We start from the raw sequence: 25949 nt of genomic DNA, 5'->3' as shown, positions 1-25949 counted from the left end.
TAATCTCTACTGTAAAGTTGCATGTGCATGAAAATCCTAAAAAGGTTCAGAAATATGAACAAGATACGTCTCTCAATAATTTCCAGACACCATGGGGAGTGTAGAGTTATTGGATCTTACGGTGTTGGCAAGCGCTATCTAAATCAAAATGCAGAAGTATTTTATCTCTGTTTATGCTTGGGTACCACTGACGATTCCAAAGCCGACTTTCTTCAAACTAAGATGTTAAGGCGAGACGGCGCAAAACTTTGTGCCTGTTTGTTGGCTCTCTGCCCTTTCGGTGAACCCTAACAGCATCAATCTTGCAGCCTCTCGTGGAATAACAAGGGGAAGGGTAGTTTAAGAGAAGAGAAATATGTGAGGGGCAAGAAAGGATGAGAAATAATCTCATATAGCTTGAAATCTCCTTGGATGCGTTGAAGGGATCTGTGTCTGTGCCTGGTTAAAAATATATTAAAGAGGGATGTTGTGGCTCTGAGCTGTGTCAGAGAGATAGCCCCGTTGGTTTGCAGGGCTGTGATTAGCGTGTCATGAAGGCCTGCGAGCGAGTGTTTGTGCGAACAAACTCTTAAGACCTCAAATGACACTGCAGGGCACTGTACACGCATCTGTTTGAAAATCTGTCTCGTAGGATTGGATGGAGATCAAGCCCGTCTCGAAGGGAATTTCATGCTCTCACACGGCAAGCTACAATTGGTTTCCTTGTTAAAACTTTTTACACTAGTATACAGGCCACATTTTTGCTTCGTATGGTTGTATTCATACAGTGTTCTGTTTTTTTACTACCTGTTTTAACTACCGTGTATACGCAATGTTGTGACACAATGTAGCGACACAAAAAAGTTTCAAATATAGAATCAATTGTAGCTTGCTGTGTACCCTAATTTAGAATGGTTGTTTTTGCAATTTTTTAAGAAATTAACAAAAATAATATTTAGAAAGAAAATTGCATTTTGTAGGTAGTTTTTCTCTCTTAAAACAATAAACTATAAATTGAACTATAAAAAAATATTTTTTATTTGCAAATTTTCGTGTATATAGGCTTGTGAAGTTTAAGTCCCGCCCACATGAGAGGTTTGTGCTAGAAGGGCACATGTAAACTTGAGAAGCGTAAACGAAAACTCTGAAAGCCCAAATGAAATCCCCAGCAGCTTATAAACCATGATATGCAAAAAGGACAATACAATTTGTCTAGTTTTATTATTAGAGTGTTTTTCTTGTTTCTCAATGAATGTTTTTGTTCATTTCTTAAAAGTTTGCATTCCTTTTTATTGGCAAGAATAACATATCTTAGGCTGGTTAAAGGCCGAGTAGATCATTTGGAAAATGCTAACGTTTGCCTGCTAGCAGTGCAATCATACGATCCCTCCCTCTTGCGAATCACTATCCAAAGCCACGCCTCCTCCAAAACACATGAGCGCGCGCACAGACCAGAAGCTGTTCCAGTGAAGTCATGTCACATTCACCGGTGAGAAAACATTACAGTACAAAATGAATTACATTAATATACAATAACGAACATCTCCAGGAACCTGCTCTCAGTCCGCCAATGTCCCGCTGCCTGCACATCGCACATGAACGCGCTGATGACGTATGATGTCTGCGTGAACAGGGTGCGCAGTAGGATGCAAAATACGCTGACTGAAAATGTACACATGACGTATCATTGCCCTCGGACCGAGGGCAGTAATTGGTCCAACGTTTTTTGACCCTACGCCTTTCACAGACGATATATAATTATAAAAATACCAATGTTTCGCTTTACTTATTGATTGATACCAGGATGTTAAGAGACTTCCAACCATTATGACAAAAAAAAACGTTTCTGGACAGGATTGCCTACTCTGCCTTTAAAACAAAAGAACCCATGGAAAATAACATGGAAAAGATACGTTTTTCTAAGGTGTTGGGACGTCGCAAAAACCTTCAAAAAATTACGATTAAATAAAAAACCTTAATTGACTGCAAAGTATGCTTTTTTTTACTATTTACTTGTCTCATTCTTTGTTTTCTTCCACTGCACTTTTTTTCTTGCTGTTTTTAAAAAGCAAAAAGCATTGTACACTGAAAAATCATACAGCGCACCATTACCCTTCTTTGGTTTCACCATAAAAGCATTTAGTGCAGCCAGAATGTAACAGAATTATGTACTGTAGCCTATACATTTTTGATGTTCAAATACATGCATACTTAACCATGTTATCACTGTGAGAACCAGAGTCCCATGTTCGTTTTCTCCCGTCCCACGGAGGAGCAGCAAAGTGATGGAGAACTGCCTAAGCCGACTGAGTCAGTGCTAAAAGACTTTCATTAGTAGCACTTTCCCATGAGGAGGGTTTGGGGATAATTACCAATTAGAGCATCCATCAGTGTGTGTGTGTGCGCGCGTGTGTGTGCGTGTGTGTGTGCGTGCGTGCGTGTGCGTGCGTGCGTGTGTGTGCGTGTGCGTGTGTGTGCGCGCGCTTCTGGTTACCACTCAGAGCAGACAGCCTCACAGAGCTGTGTGTTAAATATGGAACGGACTTTAATCTAATGCTTGAGTCACTCTCTGCGATTGCTTGTCAGTTTTGTCAGGTAATTATAAAGTAGCCACATTGTGCGCTGATTTGTCCTTCGAACTCTTTAACTCTCTGTTCCTCCCCATCGCGTCCCGTATGACTGCTTTTATCCCTCCTCTTTCCGCTCCGATTATCTCGTCGTCTTTTTTGAAGAAGTTTGTGTGTACATTCGACGCTCGCTGAGGGAGTGTGGTCTAGCGGTCTGGTTTGGTCTCGCAGCACGATGTTGCTCCTTTGATGTTAAACTTGAACTTTTCACGCTGCGGAAGCTAAGCATCTCACGGTGCAAAATATCTTTTTGAGTTCTGCCAATTTTCCTCTGCGTTAGAAAGTTCACAGGATGTTTTGGATCAACCTTCATAAATGAATTTCTTCAGTTTCAATATGCAGCAGGCACTTGAAATGAAATGGGCATCAATCAAGTGGATTTTGTAGTGGGCGGGGTTTGTTTCTAAGCCTGACAGGTGAAGCACTGTTGAGTGCAGCATGTCTCATTATGAAGAGAGGATGATAGTTTTACTTCTGCCTCTCATTTCTCTCTCTCATCTCCCTTATGTTGACAAACAGGAGTGAACAAGTGATGCCAGAATATCTTTTTGGTTGATTTCCTCTTTCTCCCTAGAGATCAGAGGAGCATGTGAAGGCTGGTGCAAAGGTGGTTGCGTGACACGTACAGCCTTTAGTAACGGGCATGAGGAAACCTGTTGGGTGTCTGCCTTTTGTATCTCTCACTTGCTCTCATTTTGGATGTGCACATCTCAGTACAGCTCTGTATGAATGCAGGAGTTTCTTCAAGCTGCCTCTGACCTGCAGGGTTTTGCATAATTTACAAGTTAAGAATTGAATTTCTTTTAATTCATAAGTTTGAGTTAGAATTGGTCCACCATGGTTAAACAAGTCTTCATTTTATTTTCCTTCAATTTAAATTCAAATTGCAGTTCTGCATCTTGTTTACTTTCTCAGTCAAATTCAAGAAGTCAATAGGATTTTTTCGAGCATCAGTCCAAGAAAAGATTCAGCATGTGTTAATGGCTTAAACATGGCCAAATATTTTGTGCTAAATGCAGTTTGCATGGCACAACTCATTGTCTTGTAGGTTGGCGTTTAGGAGTGGAGCATTTTTTGAAAACATAATTTACAGCGCAACAACCAATAAAATTGTACTATAGGTATTAAATAATATGTAGAATGATTTAACAACAAAAATACACTATCATATTCCCGTAGCAGAATATAATAAACAGGTAGAATGATTTATATCAGATTTGATAATCTGATGGGTAGGATGACATTTCAGGAGATCTGCAACATTTTTCTACTGCATAAAAGCTTTATGGTTTATCTACGAGCTTTACCTGATGAAAGAAGTCACTGCAACACTGGTTTGTGCGCGCGGCGCGCGTGTGTTTGTTTGGCACTTGGCGGGTCCGGAACGAATTCCCTCTCGGTCCGTATCCACAGATTGATCGTCTGCGCAACGTTGCATGAAGTCAAACACACCCGATATTATAGGTTATCGCGATTATTTTAAATTTGATTATCCATAAAAAAAATTAAACACATCGCCCAGCCCTGATCTGTCTATTCCTGTGGCTTGGCAGTGGGTAACCCTGCCCATAGTGGAATCTCATTGGTTTGAATTTGCATTAAACATCCACAAGTGCTTAGGTGAAATATTCCAAGAAAATCCAAGAAAATTTGTCCAAAAAATGAACGCATTAAAAGGAATTCAAAATGCAAAAAATGCACCTTTAAAGAATAATCATTGCAGCAGAGAAAATGTTACGTTTACAATGTTCTGTGCAGTAAATGCATGCGATCTCATTCAGTATGTAAGTTGCCGGAGGGGGAATCGGTCTGCATCTGCTATCTCTTGCTGTGAAGATCAGGGTTGTCTTCTATACATGCTGTCTGTCGCTGTGATGGGGACAGATTGTTGGCATTTTCTCTGCACCGTAAGTATATCATCTGTGTAAAAGCTGCACTTGTTTACTTCCATCACACCATCAACTCTACCTCTCTCCAGACCAGTCAGATTTGAGTGTGTCGTGTCAAATGTATCACGGAAAGGTTCTGAAGAGATGGAGACAGAAAATGACATGTTCCCAACACAGATCTCTAATGTTTTTCTGTAATGGAATTGTTGGGTCAATAGATGATTTGAAATAATGCGTACGAGTCATAGACCACTTTTACGGTTCATATAGTCAACACCCCCTCAAATCTGATTGGATGATAGGCGTTCCAAGTGTACACATTGGGCACTTTACTATGTTGTATCAGTCCACCAGAGTCAATCATTTACACCTGTCTTTTATCTTTGTTACTCCAGTGGCTTCTAGGTTTTAAATCCAAAGTGTAAGAAAGCACCTTCACACACAAGGGTTTTGGAGCACTTGGTAGAGCTTCGTTCCTTGGAAACATTGAGCACACAGAAGGTCTCCTGTGTTCCAAAAGTCATGCAGGTTTGGAACAAAATGAGAATGATATTGAAGTAAATGATATTAAAATGTCAATTTTTAGGTGACCTGACCAGAACACGAAAGCAGAAGGCATCCATGTGAATGTTTGATACTAGATCAAAATGGGATTATAGAGATTACAGCTGCTTCAGATTAGAGCACTCTGGGTTATTTTACTCCCCCTCCTCTTGCAACTAGACTTCACGTACACTGTAAAAAAAGTCTGTGAAAACTACAGTAAAAAACTCTAAAACAGCAACAGTAAAATATTTTTTAAAGCTAAATAGTATATCACCGTATTGCATACATTAAATTACCATAATTTAAGAAACAGTACATACATTTTATTTTTACTCTCTTAATATGTAAAAAACACAGATTCTTACAGTAAAATTTTTAATTTTTGGTGAAATTAATGGGAAAATACTGGGCCTTTACAAACAAGGAATTACCTTAAAAACAATGGTATTATTCTGTGCAAATTACACATTTTCTTAATGTGTACTGTAGAATATACAATATAAAACTGTTTAAAATCCAACAAACACATACCTTAAATCCTACAGTAACAAGATGTTAAACATATGTTTATCTTTTTGTCAATTTTAGTTAAAACTTTAAATACTCTGTAATTTACTGTACTTTTGTGTATTGTTCTTTTATTTATCTAATCTGATAGTTAATGCTAATTGCAATGAAAACAAAACGAATGTCTTGAAGAAAGTCAAGAAATAATTTTATCATAGCTATTCTAAAAAGATATTTTCCACCTTATTTCATAATTACCACAACTAGACTATGAATAGGATGAACAAAGCAAAAATGTTCAAACAAGAAAAAAACTTGACCATTTTAAAACAATTATGAAACTGTGTTTTTATTAGTGGTGCTTGCGAAATGGCATTTGAAATAATAATAAAAAGCGTGAACAAACGAAGAAACACACAAGAGGAAGAAGATCGTCTCCCCGCTTCTAAGATTAGGCCTGTGAATTGCGCAGCGCGACCTGCATGCGGCAAGTGGTGAGTACTCCTTTGGCTACTTTTTCACGGGGTAATTTGCAAATTGCAAAGCTAAAGTAACAGATTATCGTGCACTGCTAACGCAAAGTGTAATTCTGATGCCTTGTCAACTTGCATTTAAGCTTGCGTTTTCAAATCACTTAAATTAAGGTTACGTGGTAACTCGCTAATGAAAAATGTGCTTAAAAACTCATACACTGCTAATGCGAAGTGTACTTTTGACGTCTTTTAATCTTCTTTTAATCCATTTCTTGGCTTACTTTTAAAAATGCTTAAGAGAGCACGACAATTCATTAATAACGTTAACGGTCGATGTCGTTTTATATTTCAATCAGCGCCATTTTAGCGCGCCAAGCAGCTGCTTTTGGAATACCATCCTCGTCCATCCTTTTGATTTCTGGGAGTTCAACATTTCTTTTCGAGGTAAGCCAAACAATACTGTTACAAACTAAAAAGTTAAAGTTATTTATTTTCCTTTCGTTGTTGTTATTTAACCAGTTTTGGCTATGTTTAGTTGCAATTTCTGTGGCAAGTCGGTCAAATCATTGAGGGGGTATGTACTTCATTTTAAACTTCATCGACTTCATGTGACATCAAAGAGTGGTGAGATTTTTAATTACTTTTAAAGACATATTTTTGCCATATATGCTTTGTTGAACTTTTTGTTGAATTTGGTCTTATTCAGGAACAAATGTATTTTCTTTTATCTCCTTTTCTTATGTTACAAGAGGCTGTATGCGACAGGGACCTCATCAATCTCTTTTTCTTGTGAGTCTATTATTTGGATTAGATACGTTAATTAATACATTAATTCCTTAACTTTTAACCAAAAATGTTATTGTATTGAAAATACTAATAAATTATCCCTTTCCTTAACTTGGCACAGCTGGAAAATTCACGGGATTGGCAAGTTTCTGAGCTTTAGTAAGTACAATTAATTTATATGCTTTTGAACTGAAACTGCCCTGCATCAATAATTATCAGATCATTCATGCTACCACTTGATTGTTCAACTATTCTAACTCTTTTTTTTCATTGATATAACAAAATTGCAGAACTACAATTTTCAGAGTAATTCATTACAACCACAATGTGTTTACAATCTTTCCTTGTATAACAGTGGATGTCCCAATTTTGTCCTTATGCTTATGCTTAATTTTTATGCTAACATAAAACCATATGATCAACATCTGAACTTTTAACATCATATTAGTAAAGTTGTCTTGGACTTTTACAGATTAATATTACTGGAATATATTACCAAAACCAATGCTTATTCACCACATTCTGTCATCTTAGTGAACTTTGTATGTAAAAACAGTTCACTGTAACTGCCCGCTGCTACAAGATCTGCAGATTCTGTAGCCATCTTTAAGAATCGTCTGAAAACGCATCTCTTCCGTCAACACCTTACCGATCAGTTCTGACTTCTATTTCTTTTCTACTCTTTAAAAAAAAAAAAAAACCTTCTAACTTAGCTCTGTATACTGTGGTAGGCTCTATGAGACCAGTCTTGTTTGATTGCACTTATGCTTTTTGTTGTCCTTATGCTGTCCCAATTGCTTCCATTGTTTACCCCATCTGTAAGTCACTTTGGATAAAAGCGTCTGCTAAATGACTCAATGTAAATGTAACAAAAAAGTTCTGAGGTAGAATTTGTAAAAACATTATGTACATTGTTTACATAATGATTAATTTATTAAGTTAGAAATAACACAATCTGCTCAATATTGCTAAGTGAAGTACTTACTGTAGCTAATGTGTAATGTGCTAAGTAGTCATATAATTTTAGTTACTATTACTGCTATCATTCTTTTCTGTTTCTTTGTTTCCTGCAAAGAGGATCATGTCAACACCTGATCATTGTAACCTGTCTGCAAGAGACTCTGTCCCACCTCTCTTCAGTCAAGTCTGGACCCAGTAATTCAGACACCTCAAGGATAATTAATGGTAAGTAGTAGTATAGTTCAGTCTATCAAACAGTACATAGATTAAAACACAACTCTCAATTCAAACTAGGGGTAAAAAATATAAAATATCTATTTTTTACAGGTTTTACTTCATCTTTGCTATTAAAAATAAGAACATTAAAACAAGATACACAATACAAATACACAAATGAAATAAACAGGGCTTTATTTTTTTCAGCTACAGTAGGTGTATTTAATAGTGGCAATCAAGTAAGAAATTTAATTAACAAATGTAAAAATAAAACATTACATATACTATACTTATAGACGTACTGTATAAATTAAACATTTATTCTTATTAAAGCTACTGTATTATTTATTTACATTTAAGGGATAATTAATCAAAAAATTAAATTGTCAAATTGTCATTTACTCACCCTCACATTGTTTTTAACCTAACTTGAGGTCTTTCTTCTGTTGAACATGAAAGATATTTTGAAGAACAGTTGCTGGTCCACAGTGACTTCCATAATAGGAATACTATACCATGGAAATAAATGGGGACCAGCTGTTAGGTTACCCACATTCTTGAACATATCATCTTTTGTGTTCAACACAAGAAATTAAAATAGGTTTGTAACAACATGAGAGTGACTAAATGATGACAGAATTTTCATTTTGGGGTGAATTATTCCCAGCACATGAATGATAAAGTTTAACCGCCAAAGCTTCAGAACATGCACAAATAATTAACTTTACTGGTTTACAATGAATGCCAGTGTCACATGATTGTGACATGAACTCTAACATTGTATTAACATGTGATGTGAATGTATGTCGCTTTGTACAATGTGTTAAGACAGAAGCGCCAAAACTACAACTTGCAGAAAGCACTGCATGATGGTATTAAGCAGATTGTGGAGACATTTTAAACATCCACGTTCAGAAATCATGATATCGCACACCCTAATTCGAACCTCTTAATCCATCTTTCTCAGGTACACAGGCCACCTGTATAAGTCTTAAAGATGACTTGAGTGTCAGGGCAAAAGCTAGAAAATGATTAGTTGTCATTATTATTTGTTTTACCCCTGTGGACTTGCAGCATAAGTATGTTGAAGTAGATCTCTACACTAGTGTAAATGCTATTGTGTATGGTGGGACCGGCCTGTGGCATAGGTGACAAAGGCCCTGATCTATTAATTATCAAAGTGGCCTGTGAAATTCCAGAGTGTTGCTTGCTTATGTGTAGTAAAAAAATACTGTGAGCTTACTGTATACTGTAATGCTCATGGACTAACTTGTCTTTGTGTCTCTTTTCTGCAGAAAGATGAAGAAAATGGCAGTCCATGAAGTACTACATTTCCAGTTTCTCGAACTGATTTAGTGCCATGTCTTCAGTCAGGTGTGGACTTATTATTATTGTTCAAACAGAGCAAGTGGCCCTGGTTTACTTTTATATATGGACACATTTTATTTCCAAGCTCAACATTGTGAGTACACTGCAAGTTATTGAATCAGCTCAAACTGTTTTAACACAGTGTCAGTATGCAAAAACGGGTTTTTTTTTGCATACTGTTAATGATCTGTTAATGATAATTTGTGTGTTGATTGACTGCATTTATTACCTCATTTAGTAATTTACAATAACCTGACTGACTGTTGTAAAATCTATGGCAACCACTTGTAATGCCTTTTGTGTTATACCGTATTTTTTGCGATGAAATTCTGGCAACCACAGCTGCCAGTAATTTTCTGTAAAATTGAAGTTTACAATAAAATACTATAATATTTCATACGGTTGAATTGTGTTTATTACGGAGATAGACTATAATTACTATTAAAGAAATTTACACTTGCAACTGCTATTTTTAAAGTAAATCACTGTAAACAGGTTTACATTACATCTGTTTTATTTAACAGTAGTGTACCGTAAACAAGCAGCAATTCGCTACTGTAAAATTTACGGTTGCAAAAAAGCATTCTGTAAAGTGTTCCACATTGTAACCTTATATTTTACGGTGAACTTCTGGCAACCACAGCTGCCGGTATTTTACCGTATATTACACATGTTTTTTTTTACAGTGTACTGTATAAACTAAACTGTACTGTAAAACCTCCTATTTCTACTTGTACATAGAAAACTAGAATTTACAGCTTTATTGTGTACAGAGATTAAATTAAGGCTCCCAAAATTCAGGGCACGGGACAAAAATAGAGTTTTGATTTTGCTTCACTCAGGAAAGTTATACAATTTCTCATTCGATTAATCCCGGATTTAATTCAATCCAGAGTTTCCCAAAATAGCCCTGGTCTTCGACCTGCTGTTTCAGATTTTAATCACAGCAACACCTGGCATGGCACGGGCTCCCGGTGCCATCATCTCCATCCTGGCGACTGCTCTGCCAACCCACGCATCTTCAACTGTGCCCAGCATCATTATCAGCGTGTCAGACGCTCGGGCAGAATGCGCATCCCAACAGCTGGCTGAGTGCAGGCATGCATTACTTTACCATTTGTGCAACAGACCCATGTTAAATACTATATAGAAGCATTTACTATTGCTCACTGTACAGCTGTGTATGGTTTCATCAGAACGTCGTAAATAAACATTTGAGTTTGAATCGCATAATGTCGTTAATTGTTCAAAACCTAAAGACTTTGTGTCTGATGACATTGTGCTTGTTTGTGTGCATATTTTTGGATGACATGAAAACTGTAATGTTTTAGGGGCATGTCATTGGTGCCTGGTTGATAGCTCATACATAAAATTCAGTGGATAACAGCAATGCTGTCACCACAACAGCATAACAAACAACCCAATTAAAATACAGTGGGAAAAGTATTTTATTATAAACAAACAAACAAACAAAAATCTTCCATATTAAACATATTTTTGTATTGTAAAATGTGGAAAAATGACCACAAATATATTATAAAATGTATATACAAGGCATCCGGAAAGTATTCACAGCACTTCACTTTTTCCACATTTTGTTGTTACAGCCTTATTCCAAAATGGCTTAAATTCATTATTTTCCTCAAAATTCTACATACAATACCCCATAATGACAACGTGAAAGAAGTTTGTTTGAAATCTTTGCAAATTTATAAAAAATAAAAAAAACACATGTACATAAGTATTCACAGCCTTTGCTCAATACTTTGTTGAAGCACCTTTAGCACCAATTACAGCCTCAAGTCTTTTTGAGTATGATGCTACAAGCTTGTCACGCCTATTTTTGGGCAGTTTCTCCCATTCTTCTTTGCAGGACCTCTCAAGCTCCATCAGGTTGGATGGGGAGCGTCGGTGCACAGCCATTTTCAGATCTCTCCAGAGATGTTCAATCAGGTTCAAGTCTGGGCTCTGGCTGGGCCACTCGAGGACATTCACAGAGTTGTCCTGTAGCCATCCTCTGTTATCTTGGCTGTATGCTTAGGGTCATTGTCCTGTTGGAAGATGAACCTTCACCCCAGTCTGAGGTCCACAGCGCTCTGTAGCAGGTTTTCATCGAGGATGAAAACCCACAGCATGATGCTGCCACCACCATGCTTCACTGTAGGGATGGTATTGGCCAGGTGATGAGCAGTGCCTGGTTTCCTCCAGACATGACGCTTGCCATTCAGGCTAAAGAGTTCAATCTTTGTTTCATCAGACACCATTTTCCATTTACGGATGATGGAGGCCACTGTGCTCATTGGGACCTTCAATGCTCCAGAAATTTTACTGTACCCTTCCCCAGAACTGTGCCTCGATACAATCCTGTCTCGCGGTCTACAGACAATTCCTTGGACTTCATGGCTTGGTTTGTGCTCTGACGTGCATTGTTAACTGTGGGACCTTATATAGACAGGTGTGTGCCTTTCCAAATCATGTCAAATCAACTGAATTTACCACAGGTGGACTCCAATCAAGTTGTAGAAACATCTCAATGAAGATCAGTGGAAACAGGATGCACCTGAACTCAATTTTGAGTGTCATGGCAAAGGCTGTGAATACTTATGTACATGTGCTTTTTTCGTTTTTTTAATAAATTTGCAAAGATTTCAAACAAACTTCTTTCACGTTGTCATTATGGGGTATTGTTTGTAGAATTTTGAGGAAAATAATAAATTTAATCCATTTTGGAATAAGGCCGTAACATAACAAAATGTGGAAAAAGTGAAGCGCTGTGAATACTTTTCGGATGCACTGTAACATTAAGAAAAATCCATTATACAATGTAAAAAATCACCACAAATATATTATAAAATATTACCACAAATATGTTATAAAATATTAAGAAAAATACATTATAGAATAACGTAAATATATTATGAAACGTAAAAAAATTACGACAAATATATATCACTTTGGATAAAACATCTGCCAGATGCAATTTTTTAATGTAATCATGTTAAATTGTATTTTTGGGGTCATGTCATTCTAACCTGTACACTCTAAAAAGGGTTCTTCAGCAGTTCTTTGGGATGACAGAGGTGCTCCTTATATGGAAACAGTGATGTATGGTTCTTCAGCGGTTCTATATAGCACCTCAGTCATCCCAAAGAACCGCTGAAGAACCACTAAAGCACCAAGAAATGGTTCTATTTAGCACTTCAAGTGATTCCCCTACGAGCCAAGAACCACTTTACGTGCTATATAGCACCATTTTTTGAGAGAGTATTAACCTGTGTGCGTGTGCACTTATAAGTTTAGATCGTTCTTATTTTTCCACAAACATGATGTGATTGGTGTGTATTATTAGTACCATGCATAATAAAGCAGTATGAATATTAATATGTTATTCATTCATTTACTGTACAGTACATGTCATTTTCTCCTAGACCGTTTTTAAATGCATGCCATTTGTCCATGTATTAATTTCTGTTTCGCATTTACAGAATGACGCTGGCTAATATTATCATTCATGTGCTAATTGATTATCCCTTCTCAGGAATTACTGAGATTTTCCATGTGTCTACACTGCGTCTCGTTGAGTAGCCCAGTTGAAAGACAGTCGGAAAGGTGGGTGACAGTTTTTTTGACATGAAACTGTTTTGGCTGTCGAATTGACAGTGCCTGGAACCCATGCTGGCTCTAATGGCTATTGACGCCTCTAATTACAGCACTGGTGACATGGCAACACAATCCGTCTTCCTCTACATTTACTGCAATTAGCCCTAGCATTCGTGTGCTACAGCGGGGGGCTCGCTGTTAGCCGGCCACGAGAGCTCCATATGGGAGCTGTCGCACACTCACAAACATGCGCACACAAGCCGGCAATCACCCATCTATCACACACGTTTCAACATATTGAGGTCTGTGTAGGAGACAGGGGTTAGGACGTAATGGTTTTAGTGTCACGTCGAGAAAACCGAATTATATTTACTGATGAACTTCTGTGAAGTGTGCTAATGTTTTGACGATGGCCGGTTTCTTATTCTCTGCCTCTGTTGGTTCTAGCAATATTAATGGATTCATGTACAATTTTTTTATAGGATGAAAGAGCATAGAAAAGAGAGATTATTACAAATAGGCGTATTATTTAATTTACATTCATGCATTTGGCAGAAGCTTTTATCCAAAGCAACTTACATTGCATTATCCTATACATTTGTTTATATGTATGTGCACGAACCCACGACCTTGGCATTGTTAGCACCATGCTCTTACCACTGAGCTAACATTACAGGAAATCTCATTTTCAAGTTTCATGGAGGCGACCAATACAAACCAGCACAGATTCGGCTACATAAGGAGTTTAAAATATCATCTTGTTGTGTTGTTTAGTGCCACAATCGACATAATACATTCTCCAATATGATATTTGAACACATACCTGCTGCCATTGCCAAACACAAACACCGACGACTGCTGTAGTTAAACACCATAAGACGAGCGGACTGAACAGAAACGATCATCAAAAATGCTCGCGTCTCAGTTCATAACACTTAACAGGTCACAGATGGTCGTTTTTCGATTTTGAATGTAGTATGCTGAGCCCTTAAAGGTCTTTGAACATACAGTCTGAAATTGTCGTATGCGTTTTTTCGTATTTGCCTCTCGTTTGTACGGTGTCTCTGAATTGTTAAAAAAAGCCACTCAAAATGCTTGACGGATGCGAAAAACGCAGAAAATCGAACCCGGTCCGAATTTTTTTATGACGGACGAAAATATCGGAGGCAGTGTGTAAATGTGATTGACACAACGTGAGGTCGTATTTATTTTTTAACGTGCGCAAATTTCGGACTCAATGTGCAATGGGCTTTAGACTTAGTACTTCCGCTCAATTTCAGTTCAGTTCGCTTCTGTACTCAGTCTGATATAGCAAACCAGCTCCCATATTATCTCCGGCTCCGCACCAGCCGTCCAACCAACGAACAGAGGGCGGGCTGAGAGCCGTGACGTAGACGCTAAGCGCCGAATTTAAGATTGTAGTTTAGGTTACGGAAATCTAAAACGACAGCGGACATGGAGACACGGGATGCTATTCGCTCTGTTGTGGAGAATATTCCTGGCATTTGCCAACTGAAGCCCAAACAAGAAGAGTGTTTGGTTCACATTTTGAATGAAGGTGATGTTGTGGCCCTAGTCCCGACAGGTTTTGGGAAAAGTTTAATTAATCAACTGTTACCAACCAAGAAACTGGGGAGGGTGTATGTCGGTCTCTTTTATCTGTCGAGCTTGAACTGGCACCCTTTTGACAGGTCAGTGTCTCCTTTCTTTCCCAGTCCATATTGCCATGTCATGCTGTAATCTTGCAATTAAGTTGCAGCATTTCTGACCGACTCGAAATGAACGAAGAGCTGTGTTTAACAGAACCAATCCTAACTTTGACAGTTTGCTGCAAATATTTTCTTGTTTGTCTCTACTGTCAAATATTAGTTTAGATGCACTAACTGTACCGTGGATGCATAGATTTACTTCACATAATCCGCAAAAGTCGTTCACAGCCATCTTCACTCTGGTATTTCGCTCAATGGATTTGTTTTTGCCGCATACCTGTGTTTACAGCGGAAGTTCGAGGCGGCTGAGCCGCTAGCAAAGTTTGTTAGTTATATAACTACCAGTTAACCAGTGGAGGCTGGTGCTAAAATATTTGGGGGGGGGTGCAAACAAACTGAAAATCCAACTGTCAGTAATGCAGGACTATAAATAGCCATTAATCAGGTGACGTATCATTATTACAGTCAATGTTAATACATGCAAATAAATGTACTATGAATCAGTGAATTTGAATTGAATGTGGGTTTATTATCAGTAATGAAGTAATCAAGGTAATCATTAAAAAAAAACACAACACACACACACTATAGTTACCTAATCATTGGCCATTAACACTATTTGAAAATAAATTTTGCTCTCCTTTCTTTCTGACTTGCAAATTTCTCAATGACCTTCTGGTTAAAGTCAATTATCTCGGTCACCATTCTCTTCTCCATTGACAGCATGGCCAATGCATTTAGCCTCTCCTGGGTCATGCTATTTCTCAGAAAAGTCTTAACTCTTTTCAAAGTTGAGAAACACCTCTCAGCCTCTGCTGTGGTCATGGGTGTGGTGATAAGGATCTTTAGGAGAGTGACAGTATCTGAAAAGACTTCTTCAAGATTGTTCTCCTTAAACAGCTGCAGTAGGTCCACAGCACCACAACAGGTTCTGACTCTTCCTTGTAGTAGATGAGACTAAGCTCTGTCTTTAGCTTACTCCCATTGAGCACTGGATAGGCCTTCAAAGTCCTACTCAGTGCATCTTCAGGAAACGCCACTGTGTACTGTTCAAACCTGTCTGCTTGCAGCAGGGTGGCACTAACGAGGTGGCTTGTGAAGCAGAACCGTTCCATGGTGTGTTCGAGTATGGTGTCACAGACCTACAGAGTGAAGGACAAAAACAAAAATGATGTAGTGATGACAAAATGTCAATTTCAACTGCAACATTTAAAATGATCAGTTTTAAGTTATAGAGAGACGGAGACCAGTTTCAGTGTTTGAATCCCTGATTTATCCAAACTTCATACATATGGACTAGACAAACATGCCAAGTTTCATGAACTTCTGATGCTTAGGGCGCTAATAGCATTTTTTTATTTTCAGCCATTTTCATATCAATCAGATAAAGAGGGCACACCACTAGAGGAAACCTAAGAATAACAAATCTGTTTAGATCACAATTTAAAGACTACGAAAAGGGTTAAATAGATTGACTTGTAGTAAAATATGCATTGCAAATAAATGTAGTATAGTTTCATAAAGTTTAATAAAGCCCAATATCAAAGGATCTACTCTTTGCTTGCTACAATATTTAAGCAAAAAATGTATAAACTCAAAGACATGAGAACACATTTAGTACCCAAAGAGGGTAAATGAAACCATGCCGTTTAACTTGTTGTTAATATTTACTTTCTTTTTGATAGCTTTTCTATGAAAAACTGCAGAGTAACAAGGACTACAATAAACTTACCTCTGTTGCAATCCGTTCATGGACCTCTGGACTAAGCAACCGCCGCCTCTTTGGTTGAGAAGCTCCTTCACTGCTTTGGTTAACCAGAGAATGGAGAGAATTTCTGCAAAGGATTAAGAAAATGTATTACTAATAACAATAATAATGATAACAAATTCAAAAGAAGGAATACAGCTGCTACCAGATCTTCTGTATGTCCTGCTGGAACTGCTGGATGCTCCCCTTAATGTGGACTGAATCTATGTCCTTCTTCTGGAGTTTGGCATAGAGGATGTCCACGTGTGGCATGATGTTGTGGAAAAGTTGCAGAAAAAAATTAAAATCCTGATCCTCCAGCAGCATGGCAAAGCCTCCTGCCTCTCTGGTGGTAACAGGGTCAAAGTCACTTGAGTCTCGAATAGTTTCAAAACAGCGAATGAGGCCCTCTCTGTGCTCAAACACTGTATTGATGGCACGGCTGTGGAAGTTCCATCTAACACTGCTTGATGTTGGTAGTCTATGGGCAACTACTTTATCAAGAACATCTGTGCACTTGGGTGATCTTGAAAAAAAGCTGGCAAATCCTCCAAGGTTAGAAAAAAATTCTAACTGGGTATGTAAGAAGTGGCCTTTTGCATTATTAGATTGAGCTGATGCGCATAGCAGTGGATGTAATGGGCATTTGGGTACACATCTTGAATCTTCCTTTGAACACCTGCAGTGGCACCTCTCATCACGCTGGCTCCATCATACACTTGGGAGATGAGTTTACTCTTCTGATCCTCTGGAAGGATGACAGTAAGATGCTCTTTTAGTGCTGTAGCGATGGAATCAGCTGTAGTTGAATGTAAAAGCAAAAAACCTCTCCTGTACGTTGCTTTTGCCATCAATGTAGCGCAGCACAAGCACAAGTTGGCACTGTGTGGCAATATCAGTGGTCTCGTCGGCCTGGATTGATAGAAAATCACTGTTTTGTGCTTCTTGGATTATGTGTTCCCTCATAACAGAAAACATACAGTCCAATACATCGCATCCAGCTAGCCAACTCCGTTTTCCATAAGAAGTGCCGGAAAAGCACCGAGTGTAAGATCGACCGCGATCACTTCACTGCTGCTGAATTTGCAAGTTGGGTCGATCTGGTCCAAGCTCCTTGATCCGTTTTTTTTCTTCATCCGAACGCCTTTGGAACGGGTATTCTTGTAAAGATAAAACCGAATTTTCTTTCATCTCGAGATAATTTCGCTTGCTTCCACGTTAATCAGTACCTGTCAGTCAAATGACAATCTGCTGAGCGGTAATGAGAGGCGTTAAGAACGGTCCAATCACATGAGGCCAAAAATATAAAAACAATATTGATTCGCTTACAACAAAAGTGGGAGGGTTTGGGGCGCAGAGTGCTGCGCCCCAAGGACGATTTGAAACAAGCCAATTAGAGCTCAGCCTCAAATCACATGCTTTTCAAAAATGTTCGTGCCTACATACACACTCGTTTATCCGGCGCCCCGCACAAACGTATGAACAAAATACAATTTTGATTTTTTAATAAATGATAATATGACTAACGGTGGAATAGTACGACTAAATTATTTTATTACGTTATTAATTTGCGATATATATTAAACTTATTGTTGGCATATTAAAGTAGCTTTCTTCTCTGGCTAACTTTAAGGGGGCGGCACCCCAGCGCCCCCTATTGACCGGCCGCCACTGCAGTTAACTATCAGCCAGAAACTAAACATAAAGGAAACTGTTTGTCATCTCTTTTTCTTATGTTGTCACAAGTGCATTAATATAAAGGGAGAGGGAACAGTGAGAAGGATCATGTTATGTGTCAGGTTTGTGTTCAAGTAAATGCATTTGCTAACGTTTGCCACTGTTAGTCAGTGTTGGGTGTAACTAGTTACTAAGTAATTAGTTACTGTAATTTAATTACTTTTCCCTTGAAAAAGTAAAGTAAGGGATTACTCTTATTTTTTCTGTAATTTAATTACAGTTACTTTTGATGTAATTAAACTAAATACTTTGTGTAATATGTGTGTGTGCAGAAGAGGAATTGACATCAAAATTCAAAGTCTAACTTTAAAATCCGTGCTTTAATGTATAATTCTCACATTTGTAATTAATAACACTACTTTATGTAGTTTAATATTATTTATTTGAATGAATTAAAAGAGCCGTTTCATGTGTATCCTTGAATCACATAACTCATCAAGGTTGACGTAGGATATAGAAAGTAATTAGTAATTAGTAATTAAATACTTTTTGAAGAGAGTAACTTGTACAGTAATCTAATTACATTATCGATTATGTAATTAGTAACTAGTAATTAATTACTTTTTCAGAGTAATTTACCCAACACTGCTGTTAGTACACGTAGGCATCTATAGATGTACAGTATATGCTCTCAGTTTATCTTTACTATACACGCTTGGTTTCTCTGTCTGGTAGGTGTAATAGGTGTAGATGTCAGGCCACTTAACTGGAGGTAATCCTGTCAATTCATCTCTGGATCCATTGAGTGAGCACCTACAGGTCGGCCAGGTTCCTGGCGTTAAGTTAACTTTTTAAAAAACAATAGCGGTCCTAGACAGCGAGTGACCTTACATGTTAAAATTTAATTGATTTTTTTCTAGTCATTGTCAAAAAGCAAGCAAACAAAACGTGCTACCTAGCATTAGTGATGCGGTCAGGGGGATCTTTCTGCCTCCACCTAAGCTCCGCCCACAAAAACGTGTCACAATGTTTACTAACCGTAAATGCGTCTATAATCTAAATGGGAATCCATATCAGGAGATATATAAAGATTCATAACTGAAAAATTGGTTAACAGTTTATGCTGTACATGTTTTGTCAAGCATTGAAAATTGATAAGAATGATTCAGCCGATATTCCAGTTTCTAGAAATTAAAATACATATGTTAATGTGATGCTCATTCATTTATTATGCAGCATTTTAGTAAATATACTCCATCATAATCGTAATTTGGTCAAACTTTGACTGATAAAAAAAGATAGAAAGGCAAAAATCACACAAGAGACTCCTTTTAACTTTAGTGTGTGTGTGTGTGTGTGTGTGTGTGTGCTTCTCTCCATTCATATCTCTTACCTTGGACTTCTCTTTTTCTCACTGTCTGGAGCTCTAATTCTCTCTCTCCCATCCTTTCATGCTTTGACGCAGTCTGAAGATACTTGAGAACAAGGGAAATGCACATGAAAAGACTGGGAGTGTATATTTGTGTGCTGGCGTGTGTAGGCCGCGGAACCTCAGGAGGCACTTTTATTGAATCTTAAGTACAAACCCAGTAGGTCATCCTCTATCACACTGGCCTCTCTGGGATATCCCAGCATGCCTTTCACCTTACCTCGAACCTATAGCCACAACCTGCCCTCGTTCCTCTGCAGAGACAAGAGCACACTAGAGAGAGAGGAAAAAACACATTGGGAAGGTAACAATAGCTTTGAAATGAGCAGCTTAAGGGTTTAGCCGCCATTAGGAACCGCACATTTTCAACCCATAAAACTCAACTGCACCCTTCTTACACAACTCCAGCCTCCTCTCCCTGAACAAAGGGATCGTTGACATGTTTATTTATTCAGCTGCCTTTTGCTGGGTGAATTCGTCTCGCCGTAGGACGGGAAGTCAACAGAGGAACCTCAAGTAGAAGACCTTGCAGAAGATCTAAGCGTGGAAGCGCTTGACAAATAAGCTTTTAACTTCCTCCAGTCTGCCGTACGGCATTTAGATGGTCATGTTCGAGTGTTAAATAATACCTGCGGAGAGCCATACATTAGCATTCCCATTCATCTCAATGGCAGTTGCTCGAGTGGCACGGCACAGGCCGTGCATGCTGTTTTCTTTACATATGAATCGAAACCAACTGTGGAACTTTGTTTTGGAGCTGGGATGAATATCTGTAGGTGGAGGAAAATTATGTCATCTTGATGCTGATTGGCTGATGGCACCATTAGGACACATAGTTCCAAGACTGGTAAAATATTTACTGTAATATAATGAAAGATTGATAAAAAAGAAGGTTGACTCATGACCGCTAGGTGCTACAACTTCATTCGATTTCTTAATTTTTCTATTCTTTTCTATTATTTCCATAAAGAGTAGAACAAACAAAGTGAGGAAGGTAGGAGAGCTGTATTGGAATATTGACGGACTAATGCGATAAAGAGAGTTAAGTGCAAGAAATGTCCCGAATGCTCTTCGAAGACTCGAGGAAGTCTCAAAAGATGCTCAGGGTTCACAGAGAAGTCAATGGAGACGATACAAGAGCCAGTGGCGAGCTGCACCGAACAGACACTATTTAGGCGGAACACAAAGGGTTTAAGGATTTTTTAGTCTGGCTTTTTAAGAACAATATGCCTCATATCTTTCTTTTCCTCTCCTGAGGGTTTTGGACCGGCGGGAGGATTAAAAGAAAACGTAGGTTTTAGAGACGAGACGTAAGTTGCTCTCTTTCTATTACCAAAAGGACATAAATAGACTCTTATGTTGTGAATTAACAGATTATGACAGAGCTTTGACATTTACCTGTGTGGGTGAACGGAAAAATCTATTTCTTGGAAATAAACTTCAACCCTCTTGTTTCTGGTGCGCAAATAGTTCTGAATGTTACATCATGTTTTCATTGTACAGTAAACTCCTCTTTTACAATAACAGATACAGTTTTGTTCATGATATTTCTAAATTAAAGGTGAGCCTAGCAGTTTTTCAATGTATATTTAATGTTAATTAACATAATAAAATATGTCACATTTATGTTTAAAAGGTCATTGATTTCCCTCGATGGGGTTTCAGAATTCTCACTTATCATCTTTCAGGATATGTATGTGTTAAACAGGGTCTTTTGTGTGTTCAGCCCTTTGGCTGTAACTGAGCCGGCGTTCTGCTTTCCTGTCAGATGCTCTGTAATCCCATGGATGAGTGGAACCGCTGGAACAGAGGGAGCAGTGTAGCGCAGAGCGACGATGCTTTGCAAATTGACGTGCAGACAGACTAATCCGGCCTCGCTGACAAATTGGACTTTTGTGTGACCAATGTTCTGTGTCTTTGAGTGTGTGTGTGTGTGTGTGTGTGTGTGTGTGTGTGAGAGAGAGAGAGAGAGAGAGAGAGAAACAGCCAGTGAGGGCACATTTATGCCAATTACTGTAATTTTTCACCAGATTCAGCTTTTTGTAGTTAAAGGGCTTGTTCCCTCAAAAATGGAATATTTCATTTCATTTTAAACCTGTATGACTTTTTTCTGCAGAACACAAAAGAAGATATTTTGAAGAATCTTGGTAACCACATATTGAATTACATTGTATTGACACAAAACCACTAAGACGTCTCAAAAAATGGCATTTTGAGCAGATAGTTGTTCAGAAGTTTATTCCAGTGTTGGATTGAGTTATAGAGCAGTATGTTTTGATCTACATATGCTACTTATCACTGCGTACAGCTCATCTTGTGCAGACATTATTTTTCAGGTAATGCTTCACACAGAATTACGGAGCCGTATAAAGAATGCTGTGCCAGCAGTTTAATTAGGACTCAAACACAATGGCATAACATTTATTATACCACACAAAAGTCACTGTGTATAACAATACCGCTGAATTATTTGACATTCTCTCCATTCTAAAACCTTAAATCCCTCTCTTTTTTTCCCTCTACTTGTACAACATTTTACTAGTGTGTTTTTGAAGTATTGAAATGCCACGAGACTGTTCCATTTCTGTCAGCTGTGGACATGGATCACTGGCTTTGTGTTTTCCCATTGCCACAAAGATGAATAAACAAGAACGATGTGAGATGTGGAAAATGACAGACTCTGGGGAATCTTGTACGGGTCCAGATCTGAGTGCCAATGTAACATCATTAGTCGAGATTTTACACTCTTATATGCATTTCTATTTCAACAAGTCTGTCATGAAAGCATACATTTACATGTTGTTATAGTGATATTAAGGACAGTTTCTTTATATTCTTCTTTCTGTCAACTACAATCTGACACAACCATGCTTGACATTGATGTAGCAGTGCTTTGGATTTAGCTGATGAAATGTAAAAGTAACAGAACATCTTAAGGTTGGGGGAAGGGTTTGACTTTTAATCAATTCTGATTCTGCTTATCGAATCCTATTCTTATCGATTCCCAGTTTTGATTACAAAGTTGTAAAAAAATAAACTTGTTTGATAATATAACCTGCTTATTGTCTGGTTTGCAAAATATAACAATATTTATGAGCACCGTTTTGTAAAGTATGTAAAAATATGATACATTTTCATAAGGGCTTTTATTGAGATATCAGCGGATCAAGTTAACACATGCACGTGCACACAGGAATTTACAAGAGGAATTAATATTTTAATTTATATCAAGCATCCTTCTCCTAACCTTTCGATTCTGATTCCACAATTGGAATTGATTTTCGATTTCCAACCATAGTGGGGGGGAAATCAGACATTCTGATAAATAATGATAAATCCGAGAAGATCCAAACTGGTCCAAGATCAGATGTTTTGATTACTTACCGCAATGCAAATATCATTACGTTATTACATTATTCTGAATCAGTCAAAATATCTACACATCTTTAAAACAAGATGAATATACTTGATGAGAAATAAGATAATACGACTTGTTTTAAAGAGTACATTAATTAAGTTAATCCATTTATTTTATAGATTTTAACAACTTTTAATTACATTTGCTACATAAATAAACAACAACAACTAAAAAAAGATATCAACTTGCTGAAAAGAAACTAAAATCTAAATGTTTTTGCTTCTAAAGTAGCTTTATTATAAAAAGATCATGTTAAGAAATTGTGCTGCAAAACAATTTTTTTGTAAAATGTCTAATGCCGAACTCAGATTTGCATTCAAAACTGAGCTATTTTTAGGAGCGTATAATCAATCCAATGAATAATTGTGACAATGCCATTAATGTCTGAACAACTAATGTGATGTGCATATGTCACACCCACACAAAATCTTCAGACAGTCAGGTCATAATTGGTCCCCTAAGGATTGGCATCATGTCCTCTGTTAACATTCACTGTGCTTCACTTGTGTAATTCGGTATATCTTAATGTCATCAGGCAAGTTAGATCTTTGTGAGTGTTACATTTGCTTGCTGTCTTTCTGATTATACTTTTTGTAATACCTGTTGTCCTGTTTGAATAGGCCTATTGTTTATTTGTGATATAAAAATATACTTTTATGTGATGAAGACACTCTAAAATTGCATGTATTTTCAACCCGCGGTTGGGTCAAAATCAGATGAACCCAACCATTGGGTTATAAATGAACCAATTTGGCTCTCAGCCCAAAATTCTGCATTGTTTCAATCCATTGTTGGGTCAAATACGAACATTTTCTGTTAATTTAAGCCAGCGGTTGGGTTTGTCTCTTTTCGACCCAACCATGAGTTGAAAATAACCCAGTATTTTTAGCACCTGTTATTTTTAAATGGGCAGAATTTACGATCTTGGCTCACTTGGTGTCTTAGACTAGCTCTAAAACATGAGGGTGGGTAGATTATTACAGAATTTTCAGTTATATTTCAGTTATATACAGCAACATTACAGAATTTTCAGTTATATTTCAGTTATATACAGCAACATACCGTCTCTGTACAAAATTGACACCAAATTTAGACAAAGAGTAAATTGATTTCTGATCAAGCATTGTTGACAAACACGTCTGTGTTCAATACAAATACCTACAATGCGATATTGTGATGCAGTTTTATCTAGGTTTCAATTTTTTTAATCTGTTTGGATTGGTCCTGACACGTGACCCTACAGTATGCTGAATAGATCAATCTATATTCTGTACCGATCTCAGATTTGGCTTTTTCTGTGCTGGACTGAATCTCCGTTTACACTGTAGGGCTTGGGATTTATCCAGCTTCAGCCAGACTTCTAAAATAAAGATGTGATCTGTCTGCCCCTTCCCTCAGGCTCTGGAATTTCTCTGCTGTGAACTACTCAACTTACTGCTACTGTGGAAAAGATTGGAAGCAAAGTGGGAAGAGTCGATGTGTTTTTATTAGGTCTTTACCAACAATTCAGTCTTTAAAGATCTGTTGTCATGGAGATCTTCTTTTTCTTGAATGTGAAAGAGATGAGAGTATCTTATATGTGACCCTGGACAATAAAACCAGTCTTAAGGGTCAATTTTTCGAAATTGAGATTTTTACATAATCTGAAAGCTGAATAAATAAACTTTCTATAGATATATGAGTTGTTAAAATAGGACAATATCTGGCTGAGATACAACCGTTTAAAACTCAGGAATCTGAGAGCACAAAAAATCAAAATATAGAGAAAATTGCCTTTGAAGTTGTTAATCAGGGGCACTGTGGCAGACCATCCACTCACAAAAATAAAGTTGTTATATATGTAAGGTAGGTGTAACAAAGTTCAATAGAAGGGAAGGAAGGAGGCGGGAACCGGCGAACATTTCACAAACTTTAATACAAAATAAACAAACAATAATTCAGCAAATAAAAGGCCGGCAGCCACCTCACGGTCGACTGCCGGCCACACGAACATAAACAAACTTAACTTCCGGGCCCGGTCCTCTCTCTCGATGGTCCGGTCGCTCGTCCTCTTATGCTCCCGAGCTCCCCCGTGAGGCATGCGGGGACCGGCGGTCGCACAGCTGACACTCGTTGCCACTTACGCCGCCGGCCCCGCCTTACTCGCCCCACGGCTCTCGCCCCGCCTTCCTCGCTACAGTAGGAATTTTACAAAATATCTTCTTGGAACATGATCTTTACTTAATATCCTGATTTTGGGCATAAAAGAAAAATCGATAATTTTGACCCCTACAATGTATTTTTGTCTTTTACTAAAAATGTTCCCGTGCTACTTAAGACTGGTTTTGTGATCCAGGGTCACATATTTTCGTACCAATCTTGGACGCATTGCTGGAAAAATGGCAAGTTTATCTTCTCACCATCATCTCAAATAGGAAGCACAAGCTTTTAGTTCATTGTCATGGCTGTTAGATGAAGAATTGATTCTTTAGAGGCTCAGAGATGTGAACGTCAGAGATGTGAACATCACAGTTTGAGACATTATTGAGATCTCCTCTGAAACGCTAAAAGGGACATAAAAAAATGTTATTTTGTCAGGAGGAAAAAGATATGACTTAAGCAAGTCTCCATTTGCTCTCCATCTGTTCTCATTGACATTTGGATCACTGCACATTTTGAACCAACCTTTCAGACCTTTGATTGCAGACTGGGCTCAAACACCGGTGTTGAGAGATGAAACTTTAAGGCGGAGATGTTATTATTTTGGTCTGTTTTTAGGAGAAAACTCTAAGAAGTATTAGACTTAAGAAATCATCTCTTTTGCTCTCTAGTCTTATCAAAGTTTAGGAGACATTTTATTCTAATGCATTTAGCCTGAAAGCAAGCAGACACTTATAAAAAATAAAACTATCTCTGGTATTTCGAAACCTAGTTTTACCATCACGGTTTTCTTTAAGCATTTGGTCAAAGTGGATTACAGTAAGCTGTTAATACTGCGCCTTTTCAATTTCTCAGTTCCATTTCAAAGACTCAAAGAAC

The 25949-nt window shown here is 37.8% G+C and overlaps 1 long non-coding RNA gene across 2 annotated transcripts; it reads left to right on the top strand.

Annotated features, from left to right (window-relative positions):
• Positions 1-3209: 3209 nt before the first annotated feature.
• On the top strand, positions 3210-10701 carry LOC130567504 (uncharacterized). Of its 2 annotated transcripts, XR_008964590.1 has the most exons (5): positions 3210-6645; positions 6771-6810; positions 6929-6966; positions 7883-7992; positions 9279-10701. It is a non-coding gene; the product is annotated as an uncharacterized LOC130567504 (long non-coding RNA). The 2 variants fall into 2 exon arrangements; XR_008964589.1 differs by having other exon boundaries at positions 3211-6810.
• The last annotated feature ends 15248 nt before the right edge of the window (positions 10702-25949 follow it).

This window comes from Triplophysa rosa, linkage group LG16, assembly GCF_024868665.1.
Source record: "Triplophysa rosa linkage group LG16, Trosa_1v2, whole genome shotgun sequence".
In the NCBI taxonomy this organism is placed as follows: domain Eukaryota; kingdom Metazoa; phylum Chordata; class Actinopteri; order Cypriniformes; family Nemacheilidae; genus Triplophysa; species Triplophysa rosa.
The sequence above is the reverse complement of the archived record's forward strand: the minus strand, read 5'-3'. Positions and strand labels throughout refer to the sequence as shown.